Source organism: Tauraco erythrolophus, chromosome Z, assembly GCF_009769465.1.
Source record: "Tauraco erythrolophus isolate bTauEry1 chromosome Z, bTauEry1.pri, whole genome shotgun sequence".
Lineage (NCBI taxonomy): Eukaryota > Metazoa > Chordata > Aves > Musophagiformes > Musophagidae > Tauraco > Tauraco erythrolophus.
Genome location: NC_141496.1, coordinates 21,073,839 through 21,095,607, shown reverse-complemented (window position 1 = coordinate 21,095,607; position 21,769 = coordinate 21,073,839). Strand labels below are relative to the sequence as shown.

General features: G+C 40.6%; 1 protein-coding gene across 1 annotated transcript in view; it reads left to right on the top strand.

Annotated features, from left to right (window-relative positions):
* ARL15 (ARF like GTPase 15) overlaps positions 1–21,769 on the top strand; it is a 213,482-nt gene that overhangs the window by 33,439 nt on the left and 158,274 nt on the right. The window lies entirely within an intron of this gene.

Here is a 21,769-nt window from a genome sequence, read left to right as displayed (position 1 = left end):
AGTGGGGAGGGTGTGACGAAGAAGTTTTAGTATGTGTGGAGAAGGGTGAGAGGAAACTGGGATGAGTTTAGGGAAGTGAACTTTGAAGCTGGGGCAGATGGGGAAGAGGAAGCTGCTTTTGGTTGAGTTTTTTCCCCCCACTGTTTTCCCTAGTGTTACTGTGCCTTCAGTACAGTACGAGGCAACCTGATAGCCAAGTGACCTGTGAGCATCTAGGGCAATTACTGGGATGCTGTGTGGTCTGAGGTACAGGAAGCAGGAGGGAGCGGGGAATTAAGCTTGGAAATGAGAACCTTTAAGTGAAGGAACAGGGATGGCCAGAAACTGTGTGTAAAAGAGTACAGAGAGCCTGCAAGGCTCAGGGGTGGCTCGGCGGTGGCAGTCAGCATTGCAGAAAGTGAGAGCTACCTCGGAGCAGTTCACTTGGGGCATGTGAAATGGTTCAATGTAGCACCTTGTGGAACCTAGGCGCTTTCTGCACGGCGGAAGTTTTGGGGTTGTGAGTACCTCAGCCTGGCATCTGAGAGATATGGTGGGAGCAATCTTTCTACCTGTGGCCCACAACATTTCTAGGCTTTTGTCCTGTGGGAAGCCAAGAGAGAACCACTTTCTGCAGTGCTGCTGCTCTGCAAGGGAGGGTGACGACCAACAGCAGTCTTACCCCTTGTCTAAACTGGGGAGAAAATGGAGGAAGACAAATGCTAGGGAGGGTCTGCAGTGCTCTGTTTGTTTGTGGTTGCCTTGCACATCTGTACAGCTGTTAGGCTCCATATGGTTTGCCTTAGTTTTGTTATGTTTGGGGTTTTTTAATTTGATTTTTGTAGAAGCAAACTGCCTGTGGCATGTGAGTAATGCATCGTAGAGCTTTTACTCCCTGTAGCATTTGTGTGGGAGATAAGAACATAAAAACTGTCATACTTTGTACCTGTGATCCAGCTGGGAGCACAGTCTCCAACATGCAGTAAAAACTTAAAAACTCCCATAGTGAACACATGGACCAATCTGCATGTTTATGAGGGTTTTCTGCAATGCCTAATGGTTAAACATTGTTTTTAAATGTTTTATTTTTCTTACAATCCGTCTGTTTTTTTCCTAGCATTGCAGCTGTCTGAGTGTGTAAATGACTGGAACCTCTTTGGTTCTCGTCCATTACTGGATTCTATAATATCCTTTAACAGTGGATTTTTGCTAATTATATTTTGTTTGTGAGGCAGAAACCCATTTTTATTCTTCTTTGTTTATTTTTTTTTGAAGTAGCCACTTTTAGCTTCTCACTGTTTTCAAAACTGCTTAAACTCTGGATTATTGTGCAGGTTTCCTTGGAGAAGGAACCTTATTGATCTTTTGTTTTCCGATTGTAGAGTATTTACGGAAGAGAAAGAGCAAAGTTGTCACTGTGACTTTTCAACGCACAGTCGGTTTTACATAGCTAATTCTTTGAAATAAGTGCAGGATTTTTGAGATGGGAAGTCGGCTATGACACCTTTACTCCTCAGTTTGCCTTTCTGTTATCTTGACTGAGCTATTAGGCGCTCCAGAAAAAGACATGGCAGGAAGATAGATTTGTCTGGTTTGAAAAGAGAGCCGATGCAAATCCCTTCTGGTTAGACAGTTGAGTTCTTGGGTTGGGGGGGGAGGGTGTGGTGGTGGTCACATTCAGAACTGTCTCACCTTAGGTCTTGTATTGCAAGGCTCATAAAGATGCAGTGTTGATGAATGCCCAGGACTACAGAGAAGAAAGATTCCAGATATAATTTGAGAACAAACAGAGCCTAGAGGAAACCTCAGGATGCAAACAAACAAGTTAGGTCAGCGCCGAAATCCAGTAGCTCCAGATGAGACAGAGCATGAGTTTTCATAGAATGGTTTGAGTTGGAAGGGACCTTAAAGATCATCTAGTTCCAAGCTCCACCTGCCACAGGCAGGAACACCTTCCACCAGATCAGGTTGTTCAAAGCCTCATCTATCCTGGCCTTGAACACCTCCAGGGAGAGGTCATCCACAGCTTCTCTCGGTAGCCTGTTCTATTGTCTCACCACCCTCGTTGTAAAAAAATTTCTTCCTTGTATCTAATCGAAATCTACCCCCTTTCAGTTTAAAGCCATTGCCCCTTGTCCTATCAATACACGCTGTTGCCAGAAGTCCCTCTCCAGCTTTCTGTTAGGCCCCCTTTAGGCCCAGACTGCTAGAAGGTCTCTCTGCAGCCTTCTCTTCTCCAGGCTGAACAACCCCAACTCTCTCAGCCTGTCTTCGTAGGATAGATGCTCCAGCCCTTGGATCATCTGTGTGGCCCTCCTTTGGACCCACTCCAGCAGCACCATGTCCTTCTTGTGCTGGGGACACCAGAGCTGAACACAGTATTCCAGGTGGGGTCTTACGAGAGCAGAGTAGTGGGGCAGAATCACCTCCCTCGACCTGCTGGCCACTCTTCTTTTTGATGCAGTCCAGGATACAGTTGGCTTTCTGGGCTGCCAGTGCACATCGCTGGCTCATGTTGAGCTTCTCATCCACCAGCACTCCCAAGTCCTTTTGCTCCTTGCTGCTCTCAATCTATTCTCTGCCCAGCCTGTACTTGTGCTTGGCATTGCCCCGATCCAAGTGCAGGACCTTGCAGATGGCCTTGTTGAACTTCATGAGGTTCTCACAGGCCCACCTCTCCAGCCTGTCAAGGTCTCTCTGGATGGCATCCCTTTCCTCCAGCATGCTGACCACACCATGTTAGTTTTGCTTGATCTGAAAACAAAGAAATGCAAATGAAAAATAAGAGTACTTAACTCTTTGGTTACCACTTCATTGTTCAACAGTGAGTAAGGGCATGAGAATTAGGGAAAATATCTGGCCACTTCTGAGCTAGAGCCTGGAGACCTTGTTGATTTACGGAAACACTTACCTATTTCATAATATTATGGATAACTGTCACATGATTTTTTCAGATTCTTTTCTAGATAAATGTTCAAACCTGTAAAATGAGAGAGTGGTTAGAATGAGGCCTCATGGGACAGCTAAGACAGCTTGCTGCTGAAAGTGGAGCTGTGCTTCAGGGTTTATAACCCTCCTTTCCCTGTTGCCTTGGCATGGGGGATAAAGTGTTTGTATGTGGTGGTTGTATTCTCCGTGACCTGTTTAGTTTTCTGCCAGTTTACCAAACTGGCTTATTTTTTTCACCCTTATTTTAGTTTTCTAATAGTTTAGTGAACTGAACGATCTCATGTGAGGGATCAGATTAGCACCAAGGGCTGGTGGTGTGTAAGGAGGGGGAATATGCAGTTGGGAGGAGACACAGAAAGGGATGAGCCTACCTTTTTGAGAGCAGTGAGCTGTTAGTTGTCTCATGAAACCTTTTGCTCATCCGTTTGAGTTAATGCAGACTTGAAAAGTGTTCACTCTGTGAATGCCCTTGTTTTGTACCGTGAAGGAAAAGGTTATCAACCTTTACTTTCACTATAAATGCTCCATACAGCACCTGTTAGATCATTTGATGAACCAACACAGTGTGTGTGTGTTTGTAGCAGTGCTGTTAAGTCTTGCATTCATCTTAATTGCAGTGTGGTACTGAAGTTTGAAGTTTGTTCTCAAGATTTATAGAAAGTCATGCATGGTGAGGCTAGTTCTCGAGTTTTTGTAGAAAATAGTGAGAAGACAGCTAATACAATGGAAGGGCATCAAAGGTGTTCTCTTCGTATTTGTCCTGTTCCTAATGGACAATGTACAGAAAAAATGTTTATTAATACGAATCCTTTAGTTTCTATGAAAGGAAATAGGGAAGTCTTGAGACTTATTCTGACAGATTATAAAATTGCCTCCAGTGGAAGCCTTGGAGAATTCATTCCGCTGCTGAGTGAAGACTTGACACACTAACATCAAGTTACATTTCCACAAGCCTTATTTGTTTTTACCTTATAGATCTTCTGAGTTGTTTTCACCTGTTGCTTTATCAAATGTTTTTTCTAGCTCCTTTTAGTGGCTGATTGTCCCTGAAACAGAGTAAAAATACAATGTTGAAGGTGGAATACTGTAACTCAATGAAATATTGATGCTTGAGCTAAATTGGTCTAAAGATTAAAGCCCAGAAAACGAATGGCTTTTGTTTTTTCTGCTCACATGATTCTACTACTGCTTAGGTAAGCTGTAGTGCTAGCAAAAGGGAAGCATTGGTGGTGCATCTCTCACAGGTTTGTGATGTTTCAGATCTTGCTCTTCTTTCCTACCTTGTTGGCTGACGCAGTAATCTCTCTGTATCCATCCTGCCCCTGTGTTTTTCTGACAGGCTTTATTTAACTGCTATACCTCGTAACAACAGAAGCCTTTCCTCATAAGATTATGTTCGATATTCAGAAGATTCTCTTAAAACTGCACTGTTACTTTTTATGAAAGTGAGTCAATCTTCATGAGGCTTCCATGAATGCTCTGGTACTTCTGACATTTTCCATATAGGTCTTGTGTGCATGTTAAAGGCTTTTTCCTTGTTCAGGTGAAGTTGAGACACTGTTGATATTAGACGCAGAAGCATCTGGTCCAAATCATGATGTTAATGAAGGCAGCATTCCAGTGAGTGCCAACTTTGTGTCACTGTATAAATTTCAGAGAAAATTTCATAAGCTTTTCTTCCTTTCGTTTTGGTTTCACACTCAAAGGAGGAGCCTTGTATTGAAGTGGGATGTTGTGTTTAGGATGCCTATATCATCAGTCATTGAGACAAAAATTTTGTAAGGAATATGTGCCAAACTTTGTTCTCAGATGTCCTTTATCATAATTCTGGGCATTACTATTTGGATTTTTTCAGATCATGAATTAGTCTTGATCTTTTCAGATTTGTAAATGAAAAATGCTACTATATGCCAGCTAGGAATAGCTTGCTACACATAGGAACTGAAGAATGTTGTGTGACATTAATGTGTGCTAAATAATCCCTAAATAGTGAACTAAAATTGTGCAAGGTAGGAGCATACGTCTTTTATCCCCAAACTGCTATCTCAGATATGATAACTTGATTTCAACTTGATGACAAATTGCTTCAGGTAACGTATTTAAGCTTTTTATGGAAAAAGTGTGGTTTATACCATTTTTATAGGCAAGTTATTACATGTAAACTGAATTTTCGGGAAGAATTTTCTTAGCATACTATATTGTCCATTTAGCCCCATCTTTTTCATTTTGCTACATGAACACTGCTGACAACATTTGTGTTGTGGCTTCCTGAGAACTTCATGTCAAGCAGAGTATGGTTTTGTGGTTTTTTGTTTTGTTTTTGTCCACTTTGGCTCGATTTAACCTCGTATTTAAGACTCTCTTTTCTTTATGTCTGTTTGGCTCATGAGAACATCTCCAAGACTCTTAAAGGCCTCCTGTAGTTCAGAATTGTTCCAGGCTTTTCTAACTAAACTGTTCTGAATTTGACCTGAATAACATTACAAATGCCTTTGTGCATTTTTCAGTATTTTTTTTTGATTCCCACATGTGCTTGGTACAAACTTGATATTAAATAGCGTAACAAACTAGGAAGCTATTGACATCCTATGTTTTCATTGCTAGCAAGTATTGTTTGTGTAAGATTTATCTCCTGAGAGGAGAACGGGTTGCTGTGGAGAAATAGGCTTGCCTTCACTAGCCTAACCGTTGGTAATCTGTCCCAGTGTGGGTGTGCATACGCACTCTTCTCTGAAGTGTTTTCTCGGTCGTGAGGTTTTGCTGTAATAAGTTCCCAGCTGGGAAAAGGGAACGTGGTTTCAACAGGAACTGATCTTGTCTTATTTCTGAATGACAATTTGGTGACTGTCCTTTTTCAGGCTTACCGCATTTAAGGTGAATTTTCTCTACTGCATTGGTTTGAATAAAAGCTGTCTAAACTGCTACCAGATAAGTCATCTACAGACACCGTTTCAATTCTTGAGTTCGTGTGGACTTTACAGACCTGTTTCCATGCATATCTTTTTGGATCTAAATGAAAAACTTAGTTTATTACTTCTTTTCTCAAAATGGAGTAGATAAAAGGTATTAGTATTGAAGACAAACTCTGTGCTCCCAGTGTGTTACGCTTGTTTCACTGACTAAAATACTGCTGGGATTCTGTGCCTTTCTGTGCGCTCCCAGAACTGTTCACTGAACTCCAGTCTGACTTGGGCACATCTATTAAAATCATAGGGATTGCATATGTGTGACCAGCAGCATAAGTTAGCCTGGAAAGCCTTTTGTTATTTGATGTAAGAGAGGTGAACAGCACATCTTAACTCTTGGATCCGAAGTTCTCTGGAGTGATGCCTGCAAGCAAAGCTGAATTTCTTCCACAGAAATCTGGATGCATTTTGTATGAAATTTGGTGAGATGCATGAAACATGGAACAATAATTTAATATTTATAAAAAGCTTTCTGAAATGGACAGCCAGATGACGTACACTATTGTCAATATGGTCCATTTTTTGATAGGCAGTCATTTTCTGTCCTCCAGGCTTACTCCATTTGGCACATGGGAGTGGACGAGCAAAGTGCTTCCTCGCTTGTACTCAGCTGCAGGGCAAAGGAATGTGCCCTGGCTTCTAAGTGGTACCAGAAGTAGCAAAACCTGCAGGCCTCCTGCCTTTCCTTAACCAGCCCCTGTTGCTGCCTTCATGGCTGGAGCAGGAAGGGGGAGAGAAAATGACAAAAGAGTATTCCTGTTCCTCCTCTGCCTCCTTTCTTTTCTTCTTCCTCTTGCGGAGGTGATTTCTGCTTCTGCATGTTTTGTAGTCCCTGTGACAGGCCAGGTAATAAAGCAGGAAACTTTTTCTGCTGCTCTGTCCCAGAGGAGATCCCATCACTGCCGTGGGAAGGTTTGCTTTTTCCTCTTGGGCCTGACATGCACCGCTGTCCTGAAAGAGGTATTTTCTCTCTCAGCATTGAAGAGATTAGGTTGCTGTGTTATAAATGGGAAATCAGATTTTCTTTGTGCTGTTTGCTCTGTCTGAACTGCCTTTAAGCCCAGTAAGCTGAACTCAGCCTGTAGCAGTTGTAACTTAGTGAACTCGGTATTGTTCCTGTTAGAGTTACTTCTGATCCGAATGGGAGTTATCTCCATGTCTGGGATGCTTCAGAGTAATGCAGGCTTCTGCCAGCACTGAAAGATGTTGAACGGCGTGTGTTGGCATTTGTGGAACCAAGAACAGAAATGCAAATCTCGAGGACATGCACTGTGTTTTAGTAAAGCCATGGTTGTTGATTATCTGGTACAAATGAATATATGTAAATTGGGAAGGTATTGTTTTCATTACCTTGTATTTAGTCATAATAAAGTCTACAGTGATAATAAAACTACAGTTTAGTCTGCCATCTAAACTAAAACACCTTTTTGGGGTGAGGGTCAAAGTACCTAATTATGATTTGAATATTTCCAGTAGTAGAAAATCCACTACGGTCTGGGCACAGTGTTATAGTGCTTAACTGCCTCTGCTTTAATGAATGCCTGTTGCATTTTTGATCCTCTTCTGTATGCTTTAAGGAAGATTTTGTTTGCCCTTTTTTAAATAAGGCAAAAAGGCAGATACTACGAGTTTCTCAAGCCCCGAATTATCCGAGAATTTTTCCTAATCTTTCACTCTGGCTAATGACTCTTCCCTGATGTCTTTTATTCTATTTTTCTGCATATTTGAACATTCTTCTTTGGGGACATCAGGACAGAAAACAGCAGTGCAATGGGAATTATTCTTGTCAATTACAGACATCATAAAACCTTTCTTTTCCAGTTTGGTAATTCCCTAATCTCTGAAGCAGACATCAGCCCTCTGAGGCTATGACTGATCCTTACCGGTGCCCCGTGAAAATTTGGCTACCGTGCTCACATGCATTTTCAGAGGCATTATTTTCCAGGGCAGAAAATACCATCATCTTCTTAGTTTCTAGATGGAAATTGTGTGCACCCTTGGCTTTCTTGTTATGTCTACCATTTCCTGTGCTTAGAGCAGTCAACATAGCCTGCGTCTTGCTTTCTGCGACCTTCTCTCCAGGAAACCCAGTTCCCATCCAGTCACTTGAAACAGGGTTATCTTCTGTAGACTTGTTCAAGGGCATCTATTCCAAATCGTATTGCTGTGCTGCTAGACACCTAGTAATGTGTCAGCAAGCTGTCCTCTTCATTATTTATCAGTATTCGTTCTCTGTTGCTGATGATCTTGGGCGTCTGTGGGACGGGTGCTGTTAAATGTCAGACAGCATGGGCAGGTCCCATGGGATCACATTAGAAATGCATCACTTGATGAAACGATGAAAGCTCCTTGTTTACAGGTATATCCTGGAACTCATAAATCAAACAAAGTTATACAATTTGAAAAGTGCTTTGTTGATATTGGATTGTTCTAACGGATTAAGCAAAATGTCCTACAGTGCCAAACAGAGTATATTCCAGCAGACTAAGAATATTACATAAAGACATACTGTTTTAAACCCAGTATAAAAACAGTAACTCTATTGTCTGTGGACCTGTTGATTGGCATTCATTGTGTAATTTAATTTAATTGTTCATAATCAAATCTCTCATCAGCTATTTCACTACATAAAAATTATTTTTCTTCACAAAATCTACTTCAGGCTGACAGGCCTGTAATTATTTAGGGCATCCAGTTTGTCTTTTGTAAATATTGACGTAGCACATCCATTCTTTCTGTTCTTGCGAACTTTTCCAGTTTTAGTTTTTCAAACCTTAGTGACAATAAGCATCACCAGTGTAGCCAGTACCTCTGCCATCTCTTTCAGCGTACTTACATCCAATTTATCCAGCTTTGCTGATGCAAAAGTGTCCAATTAATAGTTACTGTTTAACATCTTATTGAGTTACTGTTGGAATGGAGACTATTTCATCATCATAATTAAGAATGTTACATGCTTTTTCTCAGACAGATGGGTGCATTAAACTTCTCCTGCTTCTCTGTTACTGTCAGCAATCCTATAATTTCCATCTAAGAATGGATTTTTTTTTTTTCACCAGAAGAGGACACTTTAAAAACTGTTTAACAATTCTAGCTACTCTTTTTTTTTTTTTTTTTTTTTTTTTTGCAACTTACATGATTTTTTTTTCAGTATTAATTCTCAATCAGAAATCATCTTATGTTGAGGGGACAACTGATACCCTGTTAAGAGAGAAAATTTTAGTCAGGGTGCCACAGATGAAGTAATATCCTTTGCCTGAGAAAAATGAAATAGCCTAACTCATTTTCTATATAAGCATCCTATTGATAGCTATTTCTTCACTACAGGAAGGATTTATTTCTCCTAAATCTAAACGTAGAAGTAGTACACCAGTGACCTCAGATCTTCATTTTAGAATAAGAAGACTTGCTTTTGGAGGTGCCTATTTCTGATTAAGGGCTCTAAAGTAATTCCTTCTTAGGTTTCTGATTCATGGGTGACTTAGGGTAGGTGCAAAGCTGATCATCCTTTTTCAGATACAAAAAGGGAGAACTACCAAGAGAAGCATCATCTAGATTTCAGTTCCCAAATTCTGCTTTTCTAAAATCAAGATATAAAAAGTGGCTTTTTACAGATAGCATTTGCCTTTGTCTCTCATTCACTGGTGACTTCAAGTTAAAAAGGGAATGTAGCTTCTAAAAGAAAGGTAATAATTAGTATATACCACACTGGACATCTGAAAGTTAATTTCTTTTTGTTCCTAATGTGTTCTCCAGGTTGAATTTGATAGTCTAGCAGCCTGCAGATTAATATCTGTTCCCAGATCTGTTGAAGAGAGAGAATGATTAATGTGGTCGGCACTTTCTAATTGGAACTGTATGAAAACAGAGTCTTTTTAGCTTTCCAGTACATCTGTATTTTTGTCTACCAAGTATAGAAAATAGAGAGAAGGCTGTGACTCGCTTTTGTGGGTTCTGCAAAGCAAGTATATTTGAGCATCCTCTGAAGAGCTGTTTTAACAAGAAAGGGGGGTAGAGTGACTGCAGAGGACTTCTGGGAGAGATTTTTGATCTTAAAGATACCACTGAAAGAGAAATACGCAAGAGAAGCTACGCAGCAAAAATAGAATAAGGCTAGAGGGCAAAATCTTTGGGTGATCTTTGAAGCAATGCAAAATTTAATGTTGATGTCTTGGATGTTTTGATAATGGATTGTTTTGTTTAAGAAGTTCCAGGACCACCATACCTGTAACATCTCTGCAGATTTCTGGTGGCTGACTGCACCTGTGGTTTCTGAAGGGTCATTCACATTTTGATAGAATTTGTTTAACAAAAACAAAAACCCAAACCACCATCAGCAAACCAAAACCTTCTGAGTTTGTAATTATAGATTTCACAATCGTTCTTACCTTTTTTAAGTTATCGTCAACATTTGCCAACTGTCACCCGCAACTGCATATTACTAAATATGGTAACAGGTAACCTGCTTTTATTGCGGTGTAATCTGTGAGACGTGAATAAATATGTGTTGTAATTACATATTACAATTGTAATTATGTGTTGCCTTATTATTGGAGTGATTTTGGGCAACCTGGTGTAGTGGAGGGTTTCCCTGCCCATGGCAGGGGTTTTGGAACTAGATGATCTTTGAGGTCCCTTCCAACCCGAACCATTCTATGATTATGTAGGTATTTCCACCCTGCAAAACAGTGCTGACTTGTTTGTTTCTTACAATGGAATGGTCCAATTTGTCTCCACTATATTTACATATTAATTTTCAGTAGTTTCTTCATTATGATTATTCCTTGTGAGATGTGTTCTTTTAACAAAATCCGTAATCTCTTTTCTTCAAATAATGTGTGTCAGTTTCTAGGGGAACCAAATCTGTTGTTAACTGGAAGGGTGCTGTTGGAGTGGAATTCTCAAGCATAACCCTTAAAACTTACCAGACAGACTTATTTTCTTTCAGTGGGAGAGTCAGTGATGCAAATAAATCAGTGGGCTTCTTTTTTACTAAATTCTTCATCATACCAAGATTGTGATTGAAATGAATTGGCCATGTCACCAACTTCCTGGCAACTCTTTTTTTTTTTTTTTTTGTTAAGCAGCTGAATGAAGTATCTTTTTATTACTATCGCATGGTTTATCCACAAGCTTTACTTTAAACGGAGGTATGATTTGAGTCTATAGCATTTGATAGGAACAGATTTGCTACGCCAGAATTAGAAAAATTAGGGATTGTTGTGCCTGCAACACTGGGTGCACGGTCTGTGTTGCCTTGTAATGTTTGTGTGTCTGAGAATCGACAGCTTCTCGGGGTGCGAGCAGGTTTATTTATGGCTGTACTCCGAAAAGGACTGGGAAACGGCAAAGGGACTGTGTCAGTGTCCACGGCGGGTACGGCTGCCCTGGTGTGGAAGCAGAAGGGGGCATGGTGCGCCTGCCTGGGGACCCCCACACAGTGCCGCTCCGGCGGGCGCCCGTGTGCTCCGCAGACGTGTCGTGGGAAAAACACGGCCTCCTGGTTTACGTTATGTAGGATTATGGAATCGCTGGAGGAGTTCACTGGTGCGGGTGGGTTCCCTGGGACTGGCTTCTGGAGGTTCGGTCTCTGAGTCCGCTCTGCCCGGTGCCCAGCTCCGGAGCGGCGGCGGTTTCCAGCCAGAGGAGGGAGGCTTTTTGGAGGAGGGCTGTGCTGCGGCAGTAGATGGCAGTGCTGTCCTGCTGCAGGCTCGAAGGGGCGGGAACCAGGAGTTTTAAATCCTGCGTAACGTGCCCTTTGCTGCGTGTCTGCTGCCGAAACATCGGTAGATCGGTCAAATGCTGTTCTGTCTAGAATTAGGTTAGTTCTCTGAAGGCAGTTAGTTATCCGTCTAGAAATTTGGAGGGGACAGGAGCTTATAGGTGTTTATTTAATAAATAAATTACGTACTAAGCGCGCATATATTCTTTGGTTCTCTGTTTCGCGCGTGATTCAGACATAAAAGAGCCTCGTGCTGGTCTGATGCCATTTAATGCCATTGCAAACGTCATGAGAAGTAACTGTGATATGCAGGCTCCTGACTTTTTTCCTTAAGGGGACTTGTTTTCTGCAGAAATAAATAACCGTTGTTTTGTGATGCACAGTTCATTCCTGTAAATCTCCCACTTCCCCACACTGAACCATCTCTACATTCTGAAAACTTGATGACTCATAGTTTATCAGTCTCTTGAGTCTTAAGTCAGGGCCAATCTCTTGTGGCTTTTCTAGTACCGGAAATCGTTGTGGAAATTTTTTTACTGTTTATCCATGAACACACTTTGAACGGAAAGACTACTTGATCAGGGTTATTTTTTGTCCTAAAGAGTCATCTAATTACGAACATAAATTTTCTATATCCCGCCCTCCCTTTTGTTTTTGGTTGGAATGTTAATCTTCTAGAAAAAAAAGATATATTTAATCTATATAACTTAAAAAAAACCACGTTATTAGAGTTGGCCCTTCTGATGGCATGTTAGCAGAAGGTTCCTCCGGATATTTCATCTCCGTAACAGTCTGAACTTGCTTCTCTTCTGAAGTTTTTATTAAAAACCAAATGCAGAACTTAAGATATTTAAATTTTAAGACAATTGTAAATTTCCATAGAAGTACTGAATTAGAAGATCATGAGGATGGTAAAGTGTACTTTCTTATTTACAGTTGTATTTTAGTGTTGGAGGCACACTATAGTTGTCGTAGCTTCATAACTGTACTCTTCACAAGTATATATTTTTTCAAGTTAGACTGAGTTTTATTGAATTGTTTGTGTTTGGAAGTTTAGTTCCAGTGATTTTTGTGTGTTTGTGTGTAGTAGATTTAGAGGGATTTTGCAGGTTCTGTAAAAGAACTCAGGAGTTTATTTTTCTATGGTAATTTTATGAAACATTGTATTAGAGATGTGCTAATTTTATGACAGGCCATTTTTGTTAACATGCTAGTTCTGTTTTCTGAGATTAAGGAAATTACTAGCATTAGACTATAAAAGTTTAAAATGCAGTTTTAGGAGTTAACTTGCATGGAACTGCTTTTATGGCAGAAACAAATTTAGCCACTTTTCTTTGTACATTAAAAAATGCCAAGTATTTAAGGAGCTAGGATTGTGGTCTTGCCCAAATTTTTTCTATATGAAATACCTCCTTATGAGTATTTAGATTGCCTTCAAAAGAGTAGAGAAAAAGGCTTAAATGGTAGCATGTCAATTTTTAAAGATGGAGCTTGTATCAAAATGGTTGTTTAAAACCTGCCTTTGCTTTCTGTCTTGATACATCTGCAGCATCAGCAAACTGGCTTTATACTATAGTTTTTCCAGAAAGACTGAACACTGCTTGTTGTAAACTTTTACGTCATAAAAAGAAAACATTTAAATAGGAAATACAAACACAATGGTCAAAAGACTGGGAATGATGTAATTGCTGGAAGCTTTGTATTACCGGATACTTCACAGAAAAGAAAATTGATGGATTTTTATGACAAAGCAAATGTCTTGTGCAGGTTGTTGAATTTGTTACATAATGCATTACATTAAATAAGAATTACAAGACCTCTTGAAGGGCAGGAGTTTAAAAAGCACCCCAGAAACTGTCAGAAGTGAGTTACACAGGAAAATATCTGGGTAATCTTTGATTTTATTTTTTTTGGAGTGGTTGTCAATTTAAAGTTTGTGGTATGACTATATAGTACTTTTTGTACCTTTTTAAGCTGTATCATGGGAAGCCATGTTTTGTATCTTGGAGATGGGGGAAAAAAATTGGCTTTACTTTTAGTTTCTGCGTAGCCAGACTTGCTCTTATGTTTGTAATATTTAGAGAAGTTCAATAGGGGGCCCTTGGTGCTTTGATCTAGTGCCATGGTGCAGTTTAATGAGAGAGGGGTTTTCAATATTGTCTGCAATATTGCAAATTCTGCCAGCTCTGTCTTAAAATAAGAAAATGCAAGACTTGCACCTCAGAAACCTTCTCGTATTTCTGGGCACTCTTTCTGTTTGAAACAGGTAATTACAAAAACCTCGGGATCAATTTTTGTAAAGGGGCACCCTGATGGGTGCCATGACTGAAGTGTGACATGAGCCTTTTCCAATACAATGGGTGGCCTAACATTCCTCGGGAAGGCCAAGCTCATTAAATATTCTCTTCTTTTTTTCCACTCTCTCCCCCTCTTCATGCACTTAGCTTGAGTTGTGCTAAGACTGAGGTTTCTTCACTGAGGACTTAGGAAAATTGCATAGAGTTCTCAGATTGAATTTTTTATGTGTATGACTTCATGATGGCATTAGCATGCGCTTTGATCCATGTGTGAATGGCACTGGGTCGGCTCTTATTGCCATATCCAGATGGTGTTACAGGGAACAAACAGTTGTGTTTTAGGATTTCTCAATAGACTGTCTAGACTGGTCTTGCAGCAGACAGATACAGCCACCCATCAAATTAGCGTTTGTCAGATTTATGGTAATGGTTCACCAAAGCCTTCCTGTCATTGACATTAAGATTTACGCCTCCAAAGTTATTTTGTCTTCCGCAGAGTGTAAAGTCTGACCGTGTGTGTGTGTGTGTGATTATCTACATGTAGATGTATATTTGCATATATAAATTTTTAGCTAAAGGAGAGGAAAGCAGCTGAAAAGAAATAATTGCTGTAGTAAGAGGCAGAATTTTTAAAGGTGCTTTTTTTTTTTTTTTTTTTTTTTTTAAGAGGCTGATTCCTACAGCTGGATTGATTAGGGAAGCTTTCCCCCCTTGCCCATCCATCCCCTCCCTTCAAATGATAATACGGATGTTCTGTTCCAGTCAGTGTCTCCCATATGCCCTTTTTGGAAAGAAAAACATGTATGTGGATTACTGCGGCTAGATTTTGCACTTTCATGTTACGCTGGAGTAATATGAGCTGCTCCCTGTACGCAGTGGGAATAACCTTTGACAGGCAGTATGTCCATTCTCAGTGGAAGTGTTTTTCCAAGTCTGGCCAGGGCTCCTTTGATCATGCCACCTCAAATGTAGGGGTCATAGCTACTATGCAATGTTAGAACCACTGATGGTTGACCGGGAGAGAGATGATTTTGAGGAGAGGATATTTAAAATAAGCCAAATGTCATGGGGTTTGAGGTATCTTTTTGTTTTTATTTTTTTTTAGGGCATCAGTAATTTGTGTTGCAGTGGGAATGCCAAGCAGGAGTGTTGGGGAAATTTTAAATTAAGCTGGACATGCTAGTACATTTGATGGTGGAAACAAGAGCTGGTGTAGATTTCAAATAGCTGAATTGCAGTGGTGAGCTTTGGGCTTGAACATGCCAGAGCATGTTTTGAAAACGTTTTCCTGTTATAAGGATATTTCAAGAATAGTAAAGGGAGTAATGGGATGATGAAAAGATCCAGATGTTATAGTAAACTGTATGTTTGGGGAATGCTACCACTTAATGAAGAAACAATTTTACAAAATACTTCAATTAATTTGCAAGCCTGTCTGTGGTATGTGCTTTGGAAAGTCTCTCCCCTGTTTGCTAGGAATAATTATTACTGATAATGAATAAGAATTGGATTAAATATAAAGCCATTTCGTGGACATTTTTATCCTGTGATCCTGCTATTTTTTCTTGCTGGAAGGAGCATTGTGACATTGGAAGGAAGTAAATATATCTGGTAAATATGTAAATAAAAAGTAAATATGTAAATATCAGTTGACAAGAATCAGCTCCAGGAAGTCAGACCTCATCCTCCAGCAGGCAGTTCACTATTCCCGCAAAATATGTGTGTGCTCCCTCTGTGTTGTTTTGGGGGCTCACAACCTCTCTGCTACGCAGCGGCAAAGTGCCACTGAATCTTGGAAAAAGCAGCTAGTTTATTCTTCACAAGTCCATGGTCAGAGATTATGATGGTGTAATCTTTGTTTATTGGGTAGATTTCTGTGATTTATGTGTTCTGAACGTGTTTGACTCTTACACAACTTTTTTAGTGAAAAGAATATAAGACATCAGAGAAACACATTTTTAACAGTAGAATAAGAATTATTTTCTTTTATGCAGAGAAGGCATACAGCTGTTCTCTTTTTCTTCTCCCCCCCCCCTTTTTTTTTCTTCCTTACTGGGAATAATAGTTTGTCAAACTTTTGTCTCCATATCGTATCTTTCAACCTCTCAGTGGCAACGTTGTTTTCTGACTGTCTTTAAGTACAAGAGAAACATTCTCGGTTTTGATTTTTTTCCTGTGCTCCAATTTTATCAAAATAAGCATATGTTGCAATGAGATATTTTAACTAATCAGTTAACTTTCCATATAAACTTAAACTTAACTAATATTAATACAGCATTTAATCAGTGGAGTGAGCATGTTAACTTCAATATAGTTTTATTATTGTTTTAACTGCATGTTGTGAAACATATACCTAAATACAATAACTACAAGTGTGAGTTTTTGTTTTTGTTTTTGTTTTTTTTTCCAAGACTCTTGAGTTGTACTTAGTTACTTTTTATTCCTTGCTCATGGTGCGTTAGAAAAACCTTACTCAGCCTTGGAGGTTGTAGATGGGATATTTTCCTTTGAAGTTTAAGAATCGAGGTTTTTCTTTCAGTGTACCTCTGCTTTTATTCTGATACTCATGCTGTCTTAACTTGTCTCAATCAACTAAAAGATTTTATATGGAAAGTTTAATTTTTCAAGAATCGTTACTTCTACAGCAATACAACAGAGTATTTATATAAGCGTTGCTCATTTAATTAATGTGGCTTAATGATTTGAACATACCTTAGTTGTGTATTGGAAGTGAATTTACCAGAGGTGGGCTAAAAGGTGCATCTTGTTGGGATGTTTTTTGTGTTTTGGCTCCCCGTTGCCCTCGAAGTATTACTTTTGGGGCAGTCTAAACTTACGAAAAGTAACAGAGGGTCTAATAACAAAACATTTGGCTGCGCCAGGTTCCCAGCAGGATGGTGTGTTGTGCTGCCCAAACTCACACAGGTGCCTGAGGGTCCGCGTGTTACAGACTTGTCAGTTCTGAGAGGCAAAGACTGCTGGTGCCACAGCAAAGGACAGTCTGCTCCATCAGCACGCGTCTGGAGTAGAGAAGGAAAGCTTGGGAGCTGCTGGTTGGTGATGCCGGGTAGCATGATTGTAATGGCCAGAAATGCTCCCTCCCAGTATGTCCTAGAAAGAGGTGGCCCACTGGTGTCACCTAACTCTGGAGATACGCAAGCAGTGAGACTTAGGACTTTTGTTGGGTTTGGCGCCTGGGAGAGTCGCTGTCATTTTATATTTTTGAAGGAGATTTCATTGACAGGTGATTAACTAGGAAAGAAGGTGCTGCCATCTCCCCTTTCCTCTGAAAACGAGGAGAGAGAAGTGAGGGTGGGGAGGGAACAGACTGTAGCAACTGTTGTGTGAGGAGGCATGGAGGCAGAGGAGTGGAGTAAGTGGTGAGAAGGAGCGGAGCAGCTGAGAGAGGTGCCTGATTTTCAAGCATAAATTGAGACCAGCCTGTCCCCTGTGCCAGCCCAAAGGCACTCGCAGTTCCTGCAGCTTGCCTGCTCTGCGGGCAGAGCCGGGACACTGCCACCCTGGCTCTGTCACCCACCCAGCTGCCATGCAGCCTTGCGTTCCTGCCCCTGCCCCTCGCCGCCTGCCTCTGTCTGGACCTTGAGGAAAATAGAGTGGAGGGCAGTGGAGCTGCTTGAGCTGACCTTGCATCAGAAGAGAGGTCCTTTAGAGCCATGGCCTAATTCCCTTGTTGACGTATGCCGCCCTCATGCGCAAGTTTACGAGTGTTTTAAATCCCAGCTAGCTGGCCCAGCTGGGAATATAAACTAGACCGCAGGTATTGTTTTCACTCAGTCTGGCAGCCTGCCCGCCACACAAATGAGGATGCCGAATAGATCTGGCAGTCCTTCAGAGCTGTCCCACAGCTCTCCCAGAAGCACAGACAGATGCTTGACAATTCTTTTACCAGTTAATATGGGAGAAGGTTCTCATCCCCTCCTTACAGTAAAAATAAAGAAAAAAAACCCCAAAACACCCTGTTGTGATCCACCTCTAGAGGTATTTTCACTGGTAAAGAGACAGTAACTTAGACAGTGACTGCTCACCTTGTGACTAAGCTGATGTGGATACTTGGGTTTGAGCACATGGGCAAAACTGGGGGTGAATCAACATGTCTGCATTGGAGTGAGCCATCTGTGGAAGTTTATTCAAATTAATAAGCTGTTCAAGCTTTTTTTTCAGGGCCCTCCCCAGTTATGGTACCTTTGTAAAAGCACTGTCAACTTACAATCTGTATTTGTTGGAAAACGTTGTCACCTGGGACTTGCGTAGATGAAAGATCAGAGAAGAGCTCTGTAGACTTTGTGTTGCTTTCACAGGACAACTGAAATTCAAAGGGATCTTGGAAGGTCTGTAGTCCAACCTTGTGGTCAAAGCATGGTCAGCTTGAGGTTTGACTAGGTTGCTCAGGGCTTTATTCAGCTTAGTCTGGTCTTGAAAACCAAGTAGAAGAAACCATCAAAGTTAGAGCCTGTAGAGCCTCCCTGGACACTGCTAGACTTTTCCCATGGGGAAAAGTATTTTCTTATATCTAGTCTGAACCTCTCAGGCTTCAATTTGTCCGTTGTTTCTTGTCCTGACTCCATCTACAGCTGCAAGTATCCCTTCAGAAAATTCCCAGGACGTTTATCTGGATATCTCAATTGCTTTAGATTGTCTCGAAGATTATTCTGTGTTTGTAGTGCTGTGGTCTTGTTAGATTTTGTAAGCAAGATTTCTTTTAGCAGGGAGTGCAACTCAGACTGCAGTGTGGGTTTTGGTTTTTGTTTTTTTTTTTTTTTTTAAAGTTGGCACATTCGGTATGCTACATATAAGTACAAAATAGATTTGAACAAACAGAAATTTGTACTTTTGGCATTATTGTCATCTGAAACATAAGGAAAAAATGTGACGCTTGATGCATTTGCATTAACAAATACCTGTTCTGAAAGTGGGAAATCAGAGTGCCTTTGTAAGTAACAACTGGAAATGGATTTATTTTTTTAAATATGCTGTTGTGTTTAGGGCTTGGAGTTCAGACGCTGCCTGATTTTAATTTCACATAGGGTAACTTAAGGCATTGACAAAGACACTAAAAAGCCAACAAAACCAGAAGACAGCAACATGTTACCATGCTACTATTTTCATGTAGCAGCGCAGCCTGAAGTTCATGTTAAAATAATCAACTGTATGAAAACAGATGTCTTAATTCTTTCGACTGTCCAGGTAGATTTTTCTTTAGTGACTATCAAGTAGGTAAGTGGTGTTTTCAAGCTCAGCTCTGTTCATAGATTTCTATTGTTTCCTTATGGCTGTTTGATACTAAGTACATATGGAGCTACAGTCTAGTCTATGCACAAGTTGCAGCTTAATTAAAATCGATTTTAAAAACAGTTTAGAGAGGTAAGCACTAAGCTGTGTTGCAGATTCACTGAGTTAAGTTAGGCTAACTTGCATCATGCATATATGTAATGTACAGGAGTATTAAGAATGCACTTCTTAATTCATGTTTGCTTTCTTTTTGTGCATTATCTGAAAGGGCTTAAGTGTCACTTGTTTGCGTGTAGCTCCATGTTGTCACTTGAGCTGCCTAGGGCCTACTTTGGCTGTGTAAGGTACATGACTTGTTTTATTTTTAAATCAGTAAAACCCCACTTTTGAAAAGGGACAGTGTTGTGTTGCCTTCCTCTGCCTAGTCCGGATGCACTGGAGCTGTTGCCGTATTGCACAGTATCTACAAGGGTTGCTTTCTAAAGCCTGTGCCTTGGGTAGTTATTTTTCCGCAGTGGTACAATAGCATTCTTGATGTGCAGAGCTGCTTATGAATAGCCAGTATTAAAAATCTAGCGTCAAGGCCACAAAATATTTTGTAACACAAGTCTCGTCTAACAAAAAGTGCTGTTTACTGAAGTGAGTAGCTTCTTTATTAGAGCAGAAAACTAGAAGTAGCTGCAACAGGGGAGACATGAGGAATCTCAGCTGTGGAATGGTCTCTGCCTTGATTTATCTCCTTATTTATTTTACCTCTGTTGTATTAACTACCTTACAAGTGGCAAACATCAGAATTGGATAAAAGAAATCTGTCACCCTTTTTTTGGCCCTTCTCTGCTCTTTCTTCTATGTAAAGCAGCAGTTGTGTGTTTCATAAGCTTTCCATGCAACTTCTTAAATGTAATTTTTTTGTTCAGACAAAAAGATCGGAAGCATACCTTCTTCATGGTAATGCGACACGAGTGCCTACTGAAACTCAGTATGGTGCCCTGAGATGGTGCTTTCCATTTTTCTCTCTGTAGACATTGAAACTGTTCCTATAACCACAATGTTATCGCAAAGGAAATTTTGCTGGACTAATAATTGTTTCGCGGTTGAGACACCACCACAAGTATTTTGTTGCTGAAGTCAGCTGCTGTGGAAATGAGCCTCCCTCCCCTGGTTTGGCCCATGCTGACGATCTCTCAACTGCCATCATCACAGAAATTCATGGGGAAACAGATCCACTCCCACTCATTAGCATGAAATCAAGCACCAGATCTTGGAAAGAATCTGGTAGCAGACCAGCAGGCAGCCTGGTGCGGCGCGGGTGAGCAATCTCCACGCAGCGCTTGGCTGGGCAGGCCGCCTGTTGATTCAGTCGAAACACCTCGTCCCTGGGGTGTAGCGCTTGGTGATACTCAGCCTCAGGGTGATGAATACGTGGATAACTATGCTTGAATCCACATTCCTGGCAAAGGGGTGCAGTCTCCTGGACGGCCAAAGATGGCAAGAGTTTTTAGCTACTGTTACTATGTAAGCATCCAGGAGTACTACAAATAGTTCCCAATTTAAAAAACAAACCAAATTCCTCCTCTGCTTTTCAGGGTGTGGCAGTCTTTTCAGTAGTCTGATTTGGAAGCCTACTAGTGTCTAAGATTGGCAATTGCAGAAGAAAAAAAAAAGATATGCCCCCTCTCCCCCCCCCCCAACAAGAAACAAACAAACCCCCTTGAAGGAATGAGGCCACGCCATAGGTAAAGTTCTCCTCTTCTTCGTGTGTTGGTTTTGATGGACCTCACATATGGGTAGCACGTGTTGACACTGAAAATGAAAACTTGGCTTTTACCACGCAGTAGAGCTTAACATGGCATGATGTGACTGTAGGATAAGCACAACAGGGGAACAGTGACTTTTCAGTATTGAAACACTTTTCTTTGGATGTTCGGATGGAATCATTGACTGAAGTGAAGTAAGCACAATTTCCTGTGATATTAGACTATATAAAAGTACAGAAAAAACAACTGGAACTTCTGGCAGTGTTCTAAAATCTCTTCCTACAGACCTAGGAATTAAAAATTCTGTGATAAGAAATTATTTGAGTCTTGCAGCTGGTAAAGAGAAGAGTATAATCTCTAGATGATGTGTGAAAAGCCACAGAAATACTATAGAGGACGCTACTGTCATGATGTTGAACATCTCTAAAACTTGTAGATGCTCAGGCTTCTGAGTGAAACTTTCCACACTGTGGCAAGTCCCAAGTTCCACATGTTGAGAATGGGCAAAGTTATGTGCGTTTTTGCTCATGACGTGGACAATACCCAAGCCAGTGAGTATAAAATGATAAAGGGTATGGTTGACATTTCTGCCACGTCATGAACAGTGTAAAGTGGTTGAAAACTGCAGGATCATTATGTCAGTATTTTTTGAGAGGGAAACATGGTTCAAAAAATGTAAACGGAGGTTACTCACTGTGACAGAATAGAAGATAAAAGATTTTTGTCATTTATTTTTGAAGTCTTCTCACCTTTTGCCTGTATTGAAAGGGGAGGATTCTGCGGTGTTGGAGCAGTATTTTTTCCTATGCATGGGCAATAGAGGAAACAAGAAAGTATAGGATGTATGCC